The following is an 18,325-nucleotide window of genomic DNA, read 5'->3' as shown; positions in this document are numbered from 1 at the left end:
TCAATACTGATGCCGTTTGTTTCTATGGAAACTAGACTCAGAGAGGAATCCATACATATATGGTATGACCCCTAATTATCTCTGGTCAATTTATAGTGAATTTCCAAAGGCGGAACAGTGAATCCAGAAACTGTTCTGGCCCTGTTACACAAGAACCCGAATATCTCTTTCTGTACTGTTCCTATAATTGTTTCGTTACTTCCATATGAAAGTAGATTCATCAAGGTTCGATTACATAATTTATTCACTATTTAATTCCACTCCTACGAATTCTTGTGATTTTTCCAATCCACACCACTGCTGCTATCAGCTTCTGTTTTCAAAGTGAACCTTACCTAATTTGGGGTTTCATGGACCAACTAGGGCCTTGTCATACATAAGCCCACATATGATCATACTTAGCCATTCTAGTGGCTGATCATTTGCTCAACACTTCCATTCCAACATAGTTACATCATGAAACCATCTATACATTCATAAATACGAATGGTCTAATGCCATACTCCACTTCTACAAGCCATTTTCGCATGGCTGTACACTTATACATTTCATAAAGTACTCGAAAGACAACAATGGGTAGTCCTATACATGCCATATCAAAATTCAACCAAAATAGTACCCAAAAGAGCCTTTGATAGTGTGGGCGACTTCGACTTCAAGATCCCGAGTCCGATAGCTGGAGAACTAAAAATCTATAAAACAGAGGAGCAATGTAACGAGTAAGCAATTTATGCTTAGTAAGTTTGAGCAAGGAATTCCAGCATGCACAAAGAATAGCACACATTTAGCTAAACGGAATATTTCATAATACGCAATTTACCGATATCAAACTTGCTTCACAACATTAATAACCCTTATGTACATACACAATAAACTAACTTGGCCGAAGGCCGGTAGCTCGTTTATCAACTGAGCGAACATTTATTGTAAGGGCTCGATTAAATTCAACACATACGTAACATATCCCCATATTGGGATGTTTTTCGAGTATTCGCTGGAATTTTACAGCAAGCTCATTCATTACCAAATCACGTACCTTCGGGATTTAACCGGATATAGCTCCTCGTTCAAATGCCTTCGGGACATAGCCCGGTTTTAGTAACTCACACAATGCCTTCGGGACATAACCCGGATTTAACAACTCGCACGAATGCCTTCGGGACTTAACCCGGATTTAACAACTCGCACGAATGCCTTCGGGACTTAACCCGGATTTAATAACTCGCACGAATGCCTTCGGGACTTAACCCGGATTTAATAACTCGCACGAATGCCTTCGGGACTTAACCCGGATTTAGTATCTCGCACAAAGGCCTTCGGATCTTAATCCGGATATATTCACTTAGCACAAAGCCTTCGGGACTTAGCCCGGACAGCATTCAATTAATCATGCACATTCATATTTCATTTTCGTTTACGAAACTCAAACACAAGGCACATATTGTCCTTGCACATTCGGCTCAATAGCCACACATAGAGCATGATTTAATCACATCGAAATTTAAGCTCTCTTACTCAAGAACTTACCTCGGGTGTTGTCGAACGATTTCGCTAGCTATTCAACCACTTTTTCCTTCCCTTTATCGGTTTTATTTCCCCTTTGCTCTTGAGCTTAATCAAACAAATAAATTGATTTCATCATTTTAGGCATCAAAAGATGAACACAAGGCACTTAGCCCATATTTATACATTAGACATTAAAGTCTCATACATGCAAAAATCATGCATCAACACAACATATTAGCTAATTTCTTTCCCCTTGGCCGAATATGCATGTCCATTTTTGGGGTCGATTTCAACACTTAATACACACATATACACACTAGTAAAGCATCCTCCCCCTTTTCATCGATTTAACACATGCCTTGCTCATCAACATGCAAAGTTACATTCGGCCTTAGCACACATCTTGCTAGCCGATTCTTCTCCCTTTAGCAACCAATGCACATATGTGCTCACACAAAAATGCTAAAAAAGGAGGTTCAAGAATCATCAAGCCATCATCACATGCATCATTAACAAGCTTCATATTTTGCATGCAATGGCATTAACACAACCTCCACCTAGGCCGAATCTTAACTTATCCTCATGCCTCATCACCACAACATCAAACACCAACCAAGAATGATGCATCCATGGTCAAGTGCCATTTCCATCACATAGCAAGATTTAGACCATGGGCTAGGTAGAACTCAAGCTAACAACTAAAACATGCATGCATCTCATGGAACATCATTAAACATACCTTGGCCTAGCTACATGCATGGCCGAATCTCTTCACCTTTCTTCTTCTTTCCTCCTTAAAATTTTTGGCCAAGGATGAACCAAAGGATGAGAAATTTTTTTCTTTGTTTTTCTTTCTAATTTAGGCTAAAATGGAGGTGAGAAAGGATGAACACAAACTTTTCTCCTTTCTTCTCTTGAGCTCACGGCAATGGGGGGACAAACACCACACACACATTTTTTTTTCTTTTGTTTTCCATTTCTTTATTACCCATACTCCTTATTTTATTCTTCCACTAACAAAACATGTTTCATGACATGTTTTGCCCATCCTTCCTTGTCATGGCCGGCCACTACTCATTAGGGGGGAATTTGACATGCAAGTCCCCCCCTTTGTCCACATGCACTAGTAGGTCCTCACACATTGACCTATCACATTTTAGAATTTTCTCACATAAGTCCTATTGACTAAATTCACATGAAATCAACCCAATTGAAGCTTGAAATTTTCACACATTCATAATTACATATTCTACACAATAAGTATCACATTCAAACATTTCGGTGACTCGGTTTAGCGGTCCCGAAACCACTTCCCGACTAGGGTCAACTTTGGGCTGTCACAACTCTCCCCCACTTAAGAAATTTTCGTCCCCGAAAATCTTACCGGTAAATAGGTTTGGGTATCGTTCTTTCATCGAGCTCTCGGTCTCCCAAGTAGCTTCCTCGATCCCGAGTTTGAGCCATAACACCTTTACTAGCGGAACTCTTTTGTTTCGCAACTCCTTCACTTCACTAGCTAGGATACGCATCGGTTCTTCTTCATAGCTCATGTCGACTTGAATTTCAACCTCTGATGGGCTAATTATATGCGATGGATCAGATCGATAGCGTCGAAGCATCGAAACATGAAAGACATCATGAATCTTTTCAAGCTCCGGGGGCAAAATCAATCTATACGCAACCGGACCAACTCGTTTGGAGATTTCGTACGGCCCAATGAATCTTGGGCTCAACTTGCCCTTACGGCCGAACCTGAGTATCTTTTTCCAAGGTGAAACCTTAAGGAACACTTTGTCTCCCACCTGATACTCGATGTCTTTTCGTTTCAAATCTGCGTACGATTTCTGACGATCCGTGGATACCTTCAGACTTTCACGGATTACCTTTACTTTCTGTTCAGCATCTCTAATCAAATCAACTCCGAAAATTTTGCTTTCACCGAGCTCGGTCCAAAACAATGGTGTACGGCATTTACGACCGTTCAAAGCCTCATAAGGTGCCATCTTAATACTTGATTGAAAACTATTGTTGTAAGCGAATTCAATCAAAGGTAAATACCGTTCCCATGAACTACTGAACTCGAGGATGCAACATCTCAACATATCCTCAAGTATCTGAATTATCCGCTCGGATTGACCATCGGTTTGGGGGTGAAAAGCAGTGCTAAAATGCAACTTGGTACCCAGAGCTTCTTGCAATTTCTTCCAAAATCGTGAGGTGAATCTCGGATCTCTATCCGACACGATAGAAACAGGTACCCCATGTAATCTCACAATTTGATAAACGTACAATTCAGCTAGTTTATCCAATGAAAAATCCGTACGTACGGGGATGAAATGAGCCGACTTAGTCAGTCTATCAATAATAACCCATATCGCATCCTTCTTACTTGCTGACAAAGGCAGTCCGGACACAAAGTCCATTGTGACTCGATCCCATTTCCACTCGGGTATCATGATCGGCTGGAGTAATCCTGAAGACACTTGATGTTCCGCGTTCACTTGTTGACATATTAAACATCTCGAAACAAAGTCAGAGATGTCCCGTTTCATACCATGCCACCAAAATTGACGTTTCAAATCGTTGTACATTTTCGTACTCCCCGGGTGAATTGACATTCGGCTACAATGGGCTTCGTTCAGAATCATCGAAATGAGTTCCGAATTCCTTGGAACACACAAATGATTTCTGAACCTCAAACAATCATCATCATCAATTTGAAACTCCGATTCCTCGTTCGGAAAACACTTAGACCGTTTTGCAACCAATTCATCATCGACTTTCTGAGCTTCACGAATTTGGTGAGTCAATAATGGTTTAGCTTTTAATTCAGCTACTAACACACTGTCTGGTAAAACAGACAAATGCACGTTCATCGCTCGTAAAGCAAACAATGACTTCCGGCTTAAGGCGTCCGCAACCACGTTAGCCTTTCCCGGGTGGTAATCAATGACAAGCTTATAATCTTTCAACAACTCAAGCCAACGTCTTTGTCGCAGATTCAAGTCTAGTTGAGTCATCAAATATTTGAGACTTTTGTGATCCGAAAATACATGGCACTTCTCACCAAACAGATAATGTCGCCATATTTTTAAAGCAAACACGATGGCAGCTAGTTCGAGATCATGAGTCGGATAATTCCTCTCGTGTGGCTTCAATTGTCTCGACGCATAGGCCACGACTCGACCTTCTTGCATCAATACGCGACCCAACCCAAGTAGGGATGCGTCACTATAAATGACAAACTCTTTACCTGATTCGGGTTGCACCAAAATTGGAGCTTCAGTCAAATGAGTTTTCAGTTGGTTGAAACTTTTCTGACATTTCTCCGTCCACTCGAACTTAACATCCTTTTGAAGTAGCTTCGTCATTGGTGTGGCTATCATCGAGAAACCTTTCACAAATCGTCGGTAATAACCGGCGAGCCCCAAAAAGCTCCAAACTTCAGTAATATTTCTCGGAGGTTTCCAGTCAAGTATGGCTGAATTTTGTTCGGGTCAACTCGAATACCCGACGCGGATACCACATGACCCAAGAAGCTAACCTCTCTTAACCAGAACTCACACTTACTGAACTTAGCATATAACTGCTTCTCCCGCAAAATTTGCAGCACTAGCCTTAGATGCTCAGCATGTTCGGTCTCGTCTCTTGAATAGACCAAAATGTCATCAATGAACACCACTACGAACTGATCCGAATACGGTCTGAAGATCCGATTCATCAAATCCATAAATACCGCAGGGGCATTAGTGAGCCCAAACGGCATCACTAAGAATTCATAGTGACCATATCTCGTTCTGAAGGCAGTTTTTTTGGTATGTCCGATTCTCGAATTCGCAACTGATAATAGCCCGATCTCAAATCTATTTTTGAGAACACTGAGGCTCCCTTCAGTTGGTCGAACAAATCATCGATGCGCGGCAACGGATATTTGTTCTTTATCGTCACTTTATTCAGCTGACGATAGTCAATGCACAACCTCATGGTTCCGTCCTTCTTTTTCACGAACAATACTGGTGCACCCCAAGGTGAGAAACTTGGTCGAGCGAAACCTCTCTCCGTCAGTTCTTGCAACTGAGCTTTCAACTCCTTTAACTCGGTTGGTGCCATACGATACGGAGCTATCGAAATCGGCGTAGTCCCAGGTACAAGCTCAATACCAAACTCTACCTCCCGAACATGTGGTAAACCCGGTAATTCTTCCGGAAAAACATCCGGGTATTCACAAACCACCGGCACAGATTCGGGTTTCTTTTCTAATTCTTTGTCATCAAGCACATATGCAAGGTATGCTTCGCACCCTTTTCTTACATATTTCTGTGCCAACATTGCTGATATTACAGCTGGCATTCCCTCCAAGTCCGCAGACTCAATTCGGACTACTTCGTTATTTGCGCACCTCAAATCAATAGTCTTGCTCTTGCAATTCACAATCGTATCATGCGCAGTCAACCAATCCAACCCAAGGATAACATCAAATTTATCAAACGGCAAAAGCATCAAGTCCGCTGGAAAATAGGAACCTCGAATTTTCCAGGGGACATTTCTTACACACTTTGTCGACAAGCACGTAACGACCCAAGGGATTTGACACCCGAATTACAAACTCAGTAGACTCAATAGATAAAGTCTTACTGGATGCTAAGGTTTCACATATGTAAGAATGGGTAGAACCGGGGTCAATCAAAGCAATTACATTAGTATCAAAGAGGGTGAATGTACCGGTAATAACATCAGGCGAAGAAGCATCCTCGCGGGCACGTATAGCATAAGCTCTAGCAGGCGCACGGGCTTCGGATCTGGTTATATCATCTCTAGATCCTCTCTGACCACCACCAGCATTGCCCATATTTCCAGATGGTCTACCTCGAGCAGTGGTAGCACCCGGTCTCCCACTCTGATTTGCATTCTGTCCCGACAACCTCGGGCAATCTTTAATGAAGTGGTCCACTGATCCGCATTTGTAACAGGAGCGGTCAGGAAATCTACAACTCTCCGAATGCCATTTACCGCAATATCGGCATTTCGTCCTGTCTCGACGTTCATTCCCAACACTGGCGACCGAAGTGCCTCGTGTACCCACAGGGGGTCGATCACGATCTCGTCCAAAAAGGCCCGAAGTGCCTCTAAACTGGCCTGCATCATCTCGAAATCTCTTCGATGTCTGTTGAAGAGACCTCCCCGAGGATGTTTTACGAAACTCTCCAGTTCCCTCATCAACTCTTTGCTTTTCTTTTCTAAGCTCTTCGGCTTTACAAGCTCGTTCAACAAGTACCACGAACTCTTGTATTTCAAGAACGCCAACGAACATTTTTATATCTTCATTCAGCCCATCCTCGAAGCGTTTACACATAACAGCTTCGGACGAAACACATTCTCGAGCGTATTTGCTAAGTCTAACAAATTTTCGCTCGTAATCAGTAACCGACATGGAGCCTTGCTTAAGCTCAAGAAATTCCTTCCGTTTTTGATCAACAAATCTCTGACTGATATACTTTTTCCGAAACTCAGTTTGGAAAAACTCCCAAGTTACTTGCTCTCGGGGCACAATAGAAGTCAGAGTACTCCACCAATAGTAGGCAGAATCACGTAGCAAGGAGATAGCACACTTTAGGCATTCATCGGGTGTACAAGATAGCTCATCGAGTACCCGGATAGTGTTGTCCAGCCAAAATTCAGCTTGCTCGGCATCATCGCTATCCATAGCCTTAAATTCAGTAGCCCCATGTTTTCGGATTCTGTCAACTAGGGCTTATGTGACCTTATTTGGTCCGTTACCGGCGGTATTGTAGGTGCGGGGGTAGTATTTGTTCGGGAATGGAGGTTGTGGAACAGCCATATTAGTTCGAATGTATTGGTTAAACCAATCATTCATCACGCTATAGAATGCTTGTCTAGCTTCATCATTCTGATTACTAGCATTAGGTTGAGAGTTTGCCGGCACTGTCCCTTGTACGGGAGCAGGCGCTACACTCTCAAGATCATCAGCTACCTCTCGGTCACGATCGGGATCCATTACTATAAATAAACACATTTACAATTGTCGGAAATCACCACACTATCAAGTAATCACATAAAATGGCATGTATAGCTAGACCCAAAACATTACGGTAGTCCTAGAATCGACTAAACCGTAGCTCTGATACCAATAAAATGTAACACCCCGAACCCGAGACCGACACCGGAGTCGGACACGAGATGTTAACAAACTTTGAAAAATTTTTCCAGACACTGCCCAGTCTGAGTACTAGTCGCTTCAAAAATCATATCTTGAGTTTCACAACTCAAAAATCAGTTTTGTGATTTTTCCCTGAAACTAGACTCATGTCCCCATCTATGGATTTTTTTCTAGAATTTTTGGTCGGGCCAATTAGTACAGTTTATTAGTCAAAGTCTCCCATGTTACAGGGGTCGACTACACTGACCTTTTCCCATTACGACTGGGATATCTCTCTGCACAGAGCTTCAATACTGATGCCGTTTGTTTCTATGGAAACTAGACTCAGAGAGGAATCCATACATATATGGTATGACCCCTAATTATCTCTGGTCAATTTATAGTGAATTTCCAAAGGCGGAACAGTGAATCCAGAAACTGTTCTGGCCCTGTTACACAAGAACCCGAATATCTCTTTCTGTACTGTTCCTATAATTGTTTCGTTACTTCCATATGAAAGTAGATTCATCAAGGTTCGATTACATAATTTATTCACTATTTAATTCCACTCCTACGAATTCTTGTGATTTTTCCAATCCACACCACTGCTGCTATCAGCTTCTGTTTTCAAAGTGAACCTTACCTAATTTGGGGTTTCATGGACCAACTAGGGCCTTGTCATACATAAGCCCACATATGATCATACTTAGCCATTCTAGTGGCTGATCATTTGCTCAACACTTCCATTCCAACATAGTTACATCATGAAACCATCTATACATTCATAAATACGAATGGTCTAATGCCATACTCCACTTCTACAAGCCATTTTCGCATGGCTGTACACTTATACATTTCATAAAGTACTCGAAAGACAACAATGGGTAGTCCTATACATGCCATATCAAAATTCAACCAAAATAGTACCCAAAAGAGCCTTTGATAGTGTGGGCGACTTCGACTTCAAGATCCCGAGTCCGATAGCTGGAGAACTAAAAATCTATAAAACAGAGGAGCAATGTAACGAGTAAGCAATTTATGCTTAGTAAGTTTGAGCAAGGAATTCCAGCATGCACAAAGAATAGCACACATTTAGCTAAACGGAATATTTCATAATACGCAATTTACCGATATCAAACTTGCTTCACAACATTAATAACCCTTATGTACATACACAATAAACTAACTTGGCCGAAGGCCGGTAGCTCGTTTATCAACTGAGCGAACATTTATTGTAAGGGCTCGATTAAATTCAACACATACGTAACATATCCCCATATTGGGATGTTTTTCGAGTATTCGCTGGAATTTTACAGCAAGCTCATTCATTACCAAATCACGTACCTTCGGGATTTAACCGGATATAGCTCCTCGTTCAAATGCCTTCGGGACATAGCCCGGTTTTAGTAACTCACACAATGCCTTCGGGACATAACCCGGATTTAACAACTCGCACGAATGCCTTCGGGACTTAACCCGGATTTAACAACTCGCACGAATGCCTTCGGGACTTAACCCGGATTTAATAACTCGCACGAATGCCTTCGGGACTTAACCCGGATTTAATAACTCGCACGAATGCCTTCGGGACTTAACCCGGATTTAGTATCTCGCACAAAGGCCTTCGGATCTTAATCCGGATATATTCACTTAGCACAAAGCCTTCGGGACTTAGCCCGGACAGCATTCAATTAATCATGCACATTCATATTTCATTTTCGTTTACGAAACTCAAACACAAGGCACATATTGTCCTTGCACATTCGGCTCAATAGCCACACATAGAGCATGATTTAATCACATCGAAATTTAAGCTCTCTTACTCAAGAACTTACCTCGGGTGTTGTCGAACGATTTCGCTAGCTATTCAACCACTTTTTCCTTCCCTTTATCGGTTTTATTTCCCCTTTGCTCTTGAGCTTAATCAAACAAATAAATTGATTTCATCATTTTAGGCATCAAAAGATGAACACAAGGCACTTAGCCCATATTTATACATTAGACATTAAAGTCTCATACATGCAAAAATCATGCATCAACACAACATATTAGCTAATTTCTTTCCCCTTGGCCGAATATGCATGTCCATTTTTGGGGTCGATTTCAACACTTAATACACACATATACACACTAGTAAAGCATCCTCCCCCTTTTCATCGATTTAACACATGCCTTGCTCATCAACATGCAAAGTTACATTCGGCCTTAGCACACATCTTGCTAGCCGATTCTTCTCCCTTTAGCAACCAATGCACATATGTGCTCACACAAAAATGCTAAAAAAGGAGGTTCAAGAATCATCAAGCCATCATCACATGCATCATTAACAAGCTTCATATTTTGCATGCAATGGCATTAACACAACCTCCACCTAGGCCGAATCTTAACTTATCCTCATGCCTCATCACCACAACATCAAACACCAACCAAGAATGATGCATCCATGGTCAAGTGCCATTTCCATCACATAGCAAGATTTAGACCATGGGCTAGGTAGAACTCAAGCTAACAACTAAAACATGCATGCATCTCATGGAACATCATTAAACATACCTTGGCCTAGCTACATGCATGGCCGAATCTCTTCACCTTTCTTCTTCTTTCCTCCTTAAAATTTTTGGCCAAGGATGAACCAAAGGATGAGAAATTTTTTTCTTTGTTTTTCTTTCTAATTTAGGCTAAAATGGAGGTGAGAAAGGATGAACACAAACTTTTCTCCTTTCTTCTCTTGAGCTCACGGCAATGGGGGGACAAACACCACACACACATTTTTTTTTTCTTTTGTTTTCCATTTCTTTATTACCCATACTCCTTATTTTATTCTTCCACTAACAAAACATGTTTCATGACATGTTTTGCCCATCCTTCCTTGTCATGGCCGGCCACTACTCATTAGGGGGGAATTTGACATGCAAGTCCCCCCTTTGTCCACATGCACTAGTAGGTCCTCACACATTGACCTATCACATTTTAGAATTTTCTCACATAAGTCCTATTGACTAAATTCACATGAAATCAACCCAATTGAAGCTTGAAATTTTCACACATTCATAATTACATATTCTACACAATAAGTATCACATTCAAACATTTCGGTGACTCGGTTTAGCGGTCCCGAAACCACTTCCCGACTAGGGTCAACTTTGGGCTGTCACAAATTCGGTGATTTCCTGAGAACTATCTGCAGTGTCTTCCTCCTATTTTCATTGTTGCTCTGATGCATATTACTTCTCAAGGTGGCCAACGAAGATAGCTTTTCTCTTAAGAACTGCTTGCTAAGGGAACTCTAAAAATTGTGGACGGAAAAAAATGAAGGAAATGGAAGGCTAGGCATGGGAGAGAAGAGAATGAATGATTGATGAGATGATTGATTATGGGATGAGGGGTGATTTGAAAGGTGAATGAAGGTGGTATATATACATGAGGGAAGGCTTGGGAGTTAGCTAAAAAGATCATGAACATCCCTTAGAATTCTCCCACGCATGGCTGACCATATTTCATGGAGAGAGGGGTTTATTTTTTCATGATTCAAGCTTGATTTGTAGCATGGGTTGGATGAAAACTACAGGTTTTGACTGGAGTTTATTTTTACACATTGAAGGACCTTCAAATAATTATTCCAAAGTTTTTTGGATTGTTCTACCAAGTCATTGCTGAATTTGGGCTTGTTTCCCCCCTTAATGGACAGTTTGAGCTTTAATGTAGATGGCAGACTTGTTCTTTTTAGCAACCCACTTCAAAGCTGGGTTAAAATAATTTTGTTGAGTCCAAATCCCTAAGCTTGCATCCCATGCTGATTGGTTTTTAGCTCATGTGCGTGTGCCACTCATACTGGCTCCAAACATCGAACAAATCAGTGTACCAAGCTACAACAATTATATCACGAAGTATGAAATTTCAAATTGCAGCAACATAGAGTAGAATTATGTGAATTTAGCACTAAATTACTAAAAAGTTATAATCTTGCTTTAATTGTGCCAACATTCTCGATATGTACTAAAAACACACAATTAGTTATCAAAATACATGGGATTTGCATAAATTCTTAGTAAAAGGTGCTTTAAAAATCTATATCATTTAGAGTTATCACACCCCAAACTTAATCCATTCCTCATCCAGAGTGATGTTTCATGCAATTAAAAAATTTTTATAGGACAATCTTGCACAATATTAAACAGAATCAATTCTTCACATATCATGCATTAACTATTTTATGCCCACAAACCTTTCATGCTAATAAGTTGCTCGCATGTAAATATGATTCCAAAGTTTTATATCAAGTAAAAGAAGATGTTAACAATAATCATAATTCGCATAATTTTTCGAGCCATATGAAAATCTTATCATTCAATTATTCTTCCTTATTTTACCTAAGCAAAAAAATCCTAAGATTTAATAATGGTCTTCATATGTTGCACTTAGTAATTTCTCTCTCTTAATGTAGTCCGCATAATTATCAAAATCAATAGGTCTTTTACAGGGTTGTAATGGGGCCAGGCTCAAGGTAGGGATAAAGATAAGTGATTTTTAGGCTAAATAAATTTAAACTTGCCTTGGATCTTCATAGCACAATCCACCTTACTAATTGGGTTAACACCTCCAAACTTATTTTTGAACTCATGCTTATGAAAACTTTGATGAAAAAACATGATCACACATCATCATTTTTTTGAAGCATGTGCCTCCTTCTGACTTCTCCCCCAAATTTATTCACCCAAGCAAGTAAACATTGGCATAAAAATAGGTTAAAATTAATGAAAAGATGGTAAAATGGCTTATGATATAGGTAAATCAAATAACAAAGGCCATATAGCTCAAAATAAGGTTTCAAGGGATAATTATAAACAGAGTAAGCTAGAAAGGCTCAAACGAGCCAAACAAAATAAGCCTATATCATTTTTAGATTCTTATGCATACTAGGATTTTCCCTCCAAAAAGTTACTACGACAGTTTTAAAACTTAAACTTTCATGCATGCCTAATTTCTAAGGAAAAGTAAAATTCATGGCTAACATACATAAGGCTTAGAAAACACAATCATATCATGATTAAGCTAACAATATTTCAAAAAAAAACTTAATACAATCAGAAATTATCCTTTCATATGAGCTAATTTATCAACAATTACTTTCATATGAGCTAATTTATCAACAAAAATTTTCTCTAAGCATTAAATCATGATTGCAATGTGTTTTGTTATCTTTTCATCAACAATGGTAGCTTAAACCAGTTTAGCTAGGATGATTGCATTAATTCAATGAAGTTTGTTTAAATCATGCTTATCTGTTTGTGCCTCAGTTGACCATGTTTTCAATTAAACTCAGGTATGTTTATCATTCATACATGATTCGTTGCTTTAGAATTAGTTGAGCGATCTGAACCAGACGATGACTACTAGACACAATAATTGAAATGTGCATGCTTAATTTATGTTTGACCCAGAATAAATTAAGGTTCGTAATAACTTGACCGAGCTTTATTACCTTGCATGGATTTTAGGTTTATGTGATTAAATTGTTTCAAGCCAACCCAATCCCTGTTACTTCACATGAATACTAAGAAACCCTTAGTTTAATATGATCAATAAAATGCATGTTTTACTAAGTAAAAGATTCCGAAAGGACTTAATTTGGGTTCAAGCCCATGAAAGATTGAGTTTCCATGGATTATTTTTGGAACACTGTTCAGGGTTAGAAAAATGAATTAAGTTGAATGATGTAGTTATCCTAGCCTATTCATGTTATTGATTGTTGAATTTTGTGTTTTTTCTACTAAACTCATTTCATCTCATACTTTGCATTTAGATTAAAATTGCATTACAGATCATATTACATTTAAAAATTATTTCTAAATCACACCACTTAGAAATATTGTGTTTTTATCACTAGAATGTTAACTCTAATTTTACAATTAATTGATTAAAATACATAGTCCCTGTAGAGATGATAACTCTTTTACTTTTTTAGTACTTGAAATGACTGTATACACTTGTATAAACTGAGCGATACAAGTTTTTGGCACCATTGCTGGGGACTGTTGTCGTAATCATTTTTGTGAAATTATTCTTTTCAATTTGGTTGTTATTTCATTTTTATCTAACTTCTAACCTTACTAATTTATTCTTTATTCTTTATTTTTATGATTTAATTATTAGGTATTTGTGAGCATAGATCAAATTACCGATTTATTACTTGTAGACCCTGAGACCGAGTAGACATTTAGACAAAGAATATGCAAAAGATCAACTCAAAGACAAGCCAAGATGGACCTTGGAAATCAATATGATGGATAAGGAAATGGAGCCAATCATGTGCACAATCCCATCCTTATTGTTGATGAAGGGGTCGTCCCATAAGATAGTATTCTGTGCCACTCTTTAATGAATTCTATATGGGAATTAGGAGACAAGAGATTGGGGCACTGGAATTTGAATTGAAACCAGTGATGTTTCAAATGCTCCAAACGATGGGCTAGTTTAGTGGAATGCCCACGGAAGATCTACACCTTCACCTTCGATTATTCATGGAGGTGAGCGATTCGTTTAAGATAGCTGATGTGACTGATGATGCATTGAGGTTGAAGTTGTTTCCATACTCATTGCAAGATCGAGCAAGAGCATGGCTTAGTTCAATGCCACCAAGTTCAGTATCTACATGGCAAGAATTAGCAAAAAGATTTTTGGTTAAGTATTTCCCACCTAGAAAAAATGCTAACTTGCGAAATGAGATAACCACTTTTCCATAATTGGATGACGAATCCTCGTACGAGGCATGGGAGAGATTCAAAGAAGTAAGTGCCCTCATCATGGGATTGCACACTACATCTAGTTGGAGATGTTTTATAATGACCTCAACGCATACACAAGGTTGATGGTAGATGCTTCTACGAGTGCTGTGATTTTGTCTAAGTCTTATAATAATGAGGCTTACGAGATCATTGAGAGGATCGCTAGTAACAGTTATCAATGGCCAACAAATCGAGCAACTTCAGGAAGATGAGTAGTTGGAGTGCATTAAGTGAACGTAGTTACATCACTCTCAGCTCAGGTATCTTTTATTTCCTCAATGTTGAAATAATTTACCATTAATGTTTTGAATAATTTTGCAACTTGGTCACCAAGTCAAATTGATGTGCAGTAATGGAGGAGCTAGAAACCTTAGTTTCTATAGAATGGGAGAACAATATAGAAGACTGGTTGGAGAACACTTTAGGATCTAAGCAATTGGAAGATCAAAAAGGTAATGAAAACATGGCTTTGATGGAAGCCAACCCGAGGGACTATATTTAACCAGCACGGTTTGAACCACTACAATTGGAAGTTTGGGAGTTTGTGCAACCCAAGTTATCAATCGAGGAACCACCCAAACTCAAACTTAAGTTACTTCCTTCCCATTTAAAATACGTTTATTTAGGTAACTATTGTACTTTTCATGTGATTGTTTCAATAAAATTAACAGAACACCTAGAGAAGTAACTGATCAAAGTTTTAAAGAAATTTAAAAAGGCCATTAGTTGGACCATAGCTGATATTTGAGGTAGAAGTCCTTCTTTCTATAATCAAAACATTATCTTAAAGGAGGGCGAACGGGCTAGAATTGATGGGGAAAGGAGACTCAACCCTATCATGAAAGAGGTAGTTCGAAAGAAAGTGATCAAATGGTTAGATGTGGGAATTATCTACCCCATCTCAGATAGTTCATGGGTAAGTCCAGTACAATGTGTACTAGAGAAAGGCGGAATCATGATTGTTGAGAATGAACGTAATTAGTTAATCCCGACAAAAACTGGCACGGGTTAGGGAATCTATATAGACTACAAAAAAATTAGGATATAACCAAATAGTTGGGGAATTTGTATGGACCAGATGTTAGATCGACTGTCAAGTAATGCATTTTATTATTTCTTTGATGGATATTCGGGATAGAACCAAGTAGTTGTATCCCTAGAAGACCAACAAAACCACTTTTACTTGCCCGTGTGGTACATTTGCTTTTAGAGGAACGCCTTTTGGTTTATGTAATGCACCTGCCACATTTCAGCGATGCATGATGACTATATTTACTGATATGGTAGAAAATTTTGCTGAGGTTTTCATGGATGATATTTCTATTTTTGGTAATACTTAAGATGTTTGTTTGAGTAATTTGGATAAGGTACTTAAAAGATGTGATGAGACAAATCTTGTCATTAACTGGGAGAAATGTCTTTTTATAGTTAAGGAGGGAATTGTCTTAGGGCATAAAATTTTCAAAAGAGGAATTGAAGTTGATAAATAAAAAGTGGATGTGATTGAAAAATTAGTAGCATCAATTAGTGTGAAAGGTGGATGCTTTGATAAAAATACTAATGAAATGTCTTACAATGCCACTAAATGTACCCAAGTACAAGCAATTAGCTAGGTCTAAAGACATGAAATATAACTTTTTGCACGAGTTATCACACCCCCAAACCTGAGTTCTTTCTTGTCATCAAGCAAAATATGCATGAGTGCATGTAGGTAGCAATATTGCCAGTGCATATACCCATCTTGTACTGTCAATCTATTCGAAGATCAATATATACATTAGTTCTCAGCCATCTTCTTTCTCTAAAAACTTGTTCGAGTTTCAAAGGTTCAGTTTAACGATGGTAGCACAGAAAATTGCTTCCTTAAACCAAAATTTATTAAGTTCCATGTGTGTTTTGGCCATAACAAATATCTCCTAATTTACTCAGTTCATTTGTTACCTAACTCAAGTAACTCTAGCTCTAAGCATACTTGAAATTTATAAACCTTTTATATATTTTTTCACTAAAAATTATTATTATTAGGGAATTTAGCTTGTCACAAAATTCTCTGACTTGACAATCACAAAGGAGCATACACTGAATTACCAAGTACTCAATCATGTCACAATTTAAATAGAAATCACTCTTGAAGCTAGGGCTTTTGATTTAGAAGATGGATGGAGCAGACAAGTGTCTCTTTAGCTACTCAGCCTGTTACTATGATAGAGCGTCCCTAATTTATTTTTATTACACACTCTTACTTAAACTCACCTAGTCAACAACATAATGGAGAAAACAAAATGGTGCTGACTACTCAGCAATTCTAAGCATTGGAGTGCCTACTTACCTTTATTTATTAATATCGAGGCAATATGACTTAATTTGGCTCCCAAAAGTCCCTAAGTTCATCAGAAGATGCTCACTATAATCCAAAAAAAATTGAGTATAAGACATCTCATTTTTAGAAATTAATTTTCAAGCAACCAATCCTAAGCTAAATTCACCTAACCACTATCACATGTTATAGGTGTATTAAAGAGTCTAAGCTCATCATCAAACATCATAAGTACAGATTGTACTCCTCATAGGCAAACAATACTTAATAGGTACATTATAGTGGCAAAAAAAATTAAACTATACTAAAATGACTGTACTAAAATGATCATACATACTAAATATAAAATGCAACCTAAATGCACAACACACCCCCAAATCTAAGGGATGCATTGTCTTTAATATAAGAGAATAGCCAAAAGAGAAATTTGTACAACAAATGTCATGGTAAAATAAATGAAATGCAAAATGTGTGAAAGAAATATAAAACTTAATTGGCTTGGACTAGCATATAGGTACTTCATTCTACCCAACGAGTGGATTTACGGGCACTAACTTTATACTGCCACTTCCTCTTTTGGGGGTTCCTTTCTTCCCCCTCCTTGTCTGTTTCTGTGAGCTCATTATCAGATGATCGATGTCATGTTCCTGTACAATTATGAAAGTTGGTGGCGAAGGTAGAACAAGGTCCTTACCTTTGGTGGTGGCAGTAGTGGCAATGTCATGTTTTTCTTCTTTCTTATCCTTCTCAATATGTAGGGATGTCGTCTTCTTAGGCTCTTCAGCAACAGTTTGAGTGGGCTCCTCGGCAACATCAGAGAATGGGAGCAAAGTGACAGAGAAGACATGAAATTTTGGCATTGCCTTTGTAAAATTCTTTTATAGGGATCTCCTTAGAGCCAAATCCTTACTCCTCACATAAGTCCAATATTAAGCTTGTTGCTATTGGGCCTGGACCATCTCTTCAGCCAGGTGAAACTACTAAATTTTAAATAGGGACATCCTCTGCTCCAACTACTTTAAGGAGTGCAACATTTACTGTTTGAAGGCGCTATGAGAAGCTGAAGGTGTTGTCGAGGGAGAATTCGCAATAGTAGAAGTGGTGGCCTGACTATGCTGAGTTGCCTTGGAAGCATCAATGCCTTGGATCCTGGCAAAGATGGTCCTTGACAGTTCACCCTTGTAAATGGTGATAACCTCATCCGTATTAAGAGGGACTCGGGCGATTTGACATAAAGTAGTAATAAAGGAGGGGAAGTTTTAGCTACCAGCATTCTTCTCGGACCACTGGTGTACCTCCTGAAAAGGGATGCTACCAACATTAATCCTCCTCCCTTTTATGACGGAGTACAGTAAAAGCATTCTCCCCTTCAAAACAACTGTATTGTGTGGAGATGACATAAGTCAGCTTTTCAGAAAATGATACCACACTTTCCCTATAGGCTTTAATAAAGCCCTCTAAACAATATAACACTCTTGACTGGAAACAGTCAATCGTGTACCCTCAATACATAAACCATGGAATACCTAGGTTAAATCCTTAGTAGTGATATTGTCAACA

At 38.9% G+C, this 18,325-nt stretch overlaps 1 pseudogene; it reads right to left on the bottom strand.

Moving 5' to 3' along the window:
- Positions 1–14,373: 14,373 nt before the first annotated feature.
- LOC121216489 (uncharacterized) lies at positions 14,374–14,473 on the bottom strand (annotated as a pseudogene).
- Between the last annotated feature and the right edge of the window lie 3,852 nt (positions 14,474–18,325).

Source organism: Gossypium hirsutum, chromosome D04 (assembly GCF_007990345.1).
Source record: "Gossypium hirsutum isolate 1008001.06 chromosome D04, Gossypium_hirsutum_v2.1, whole genome shotgun sequence".
NCBI classification, from domain to species: domain Eukaryota; kingdom Viridiplantae; phylum Streptophyta; class Magnoliopsida; order Malvales; family Malvaceae; genus Gossypium; species Gossypium hirsutum.
The sequence above is the reverse complement of the archived record's forward strand: the minus strand, read 5'-3'. Positions and strand labels throughout refer to the sequence as shown.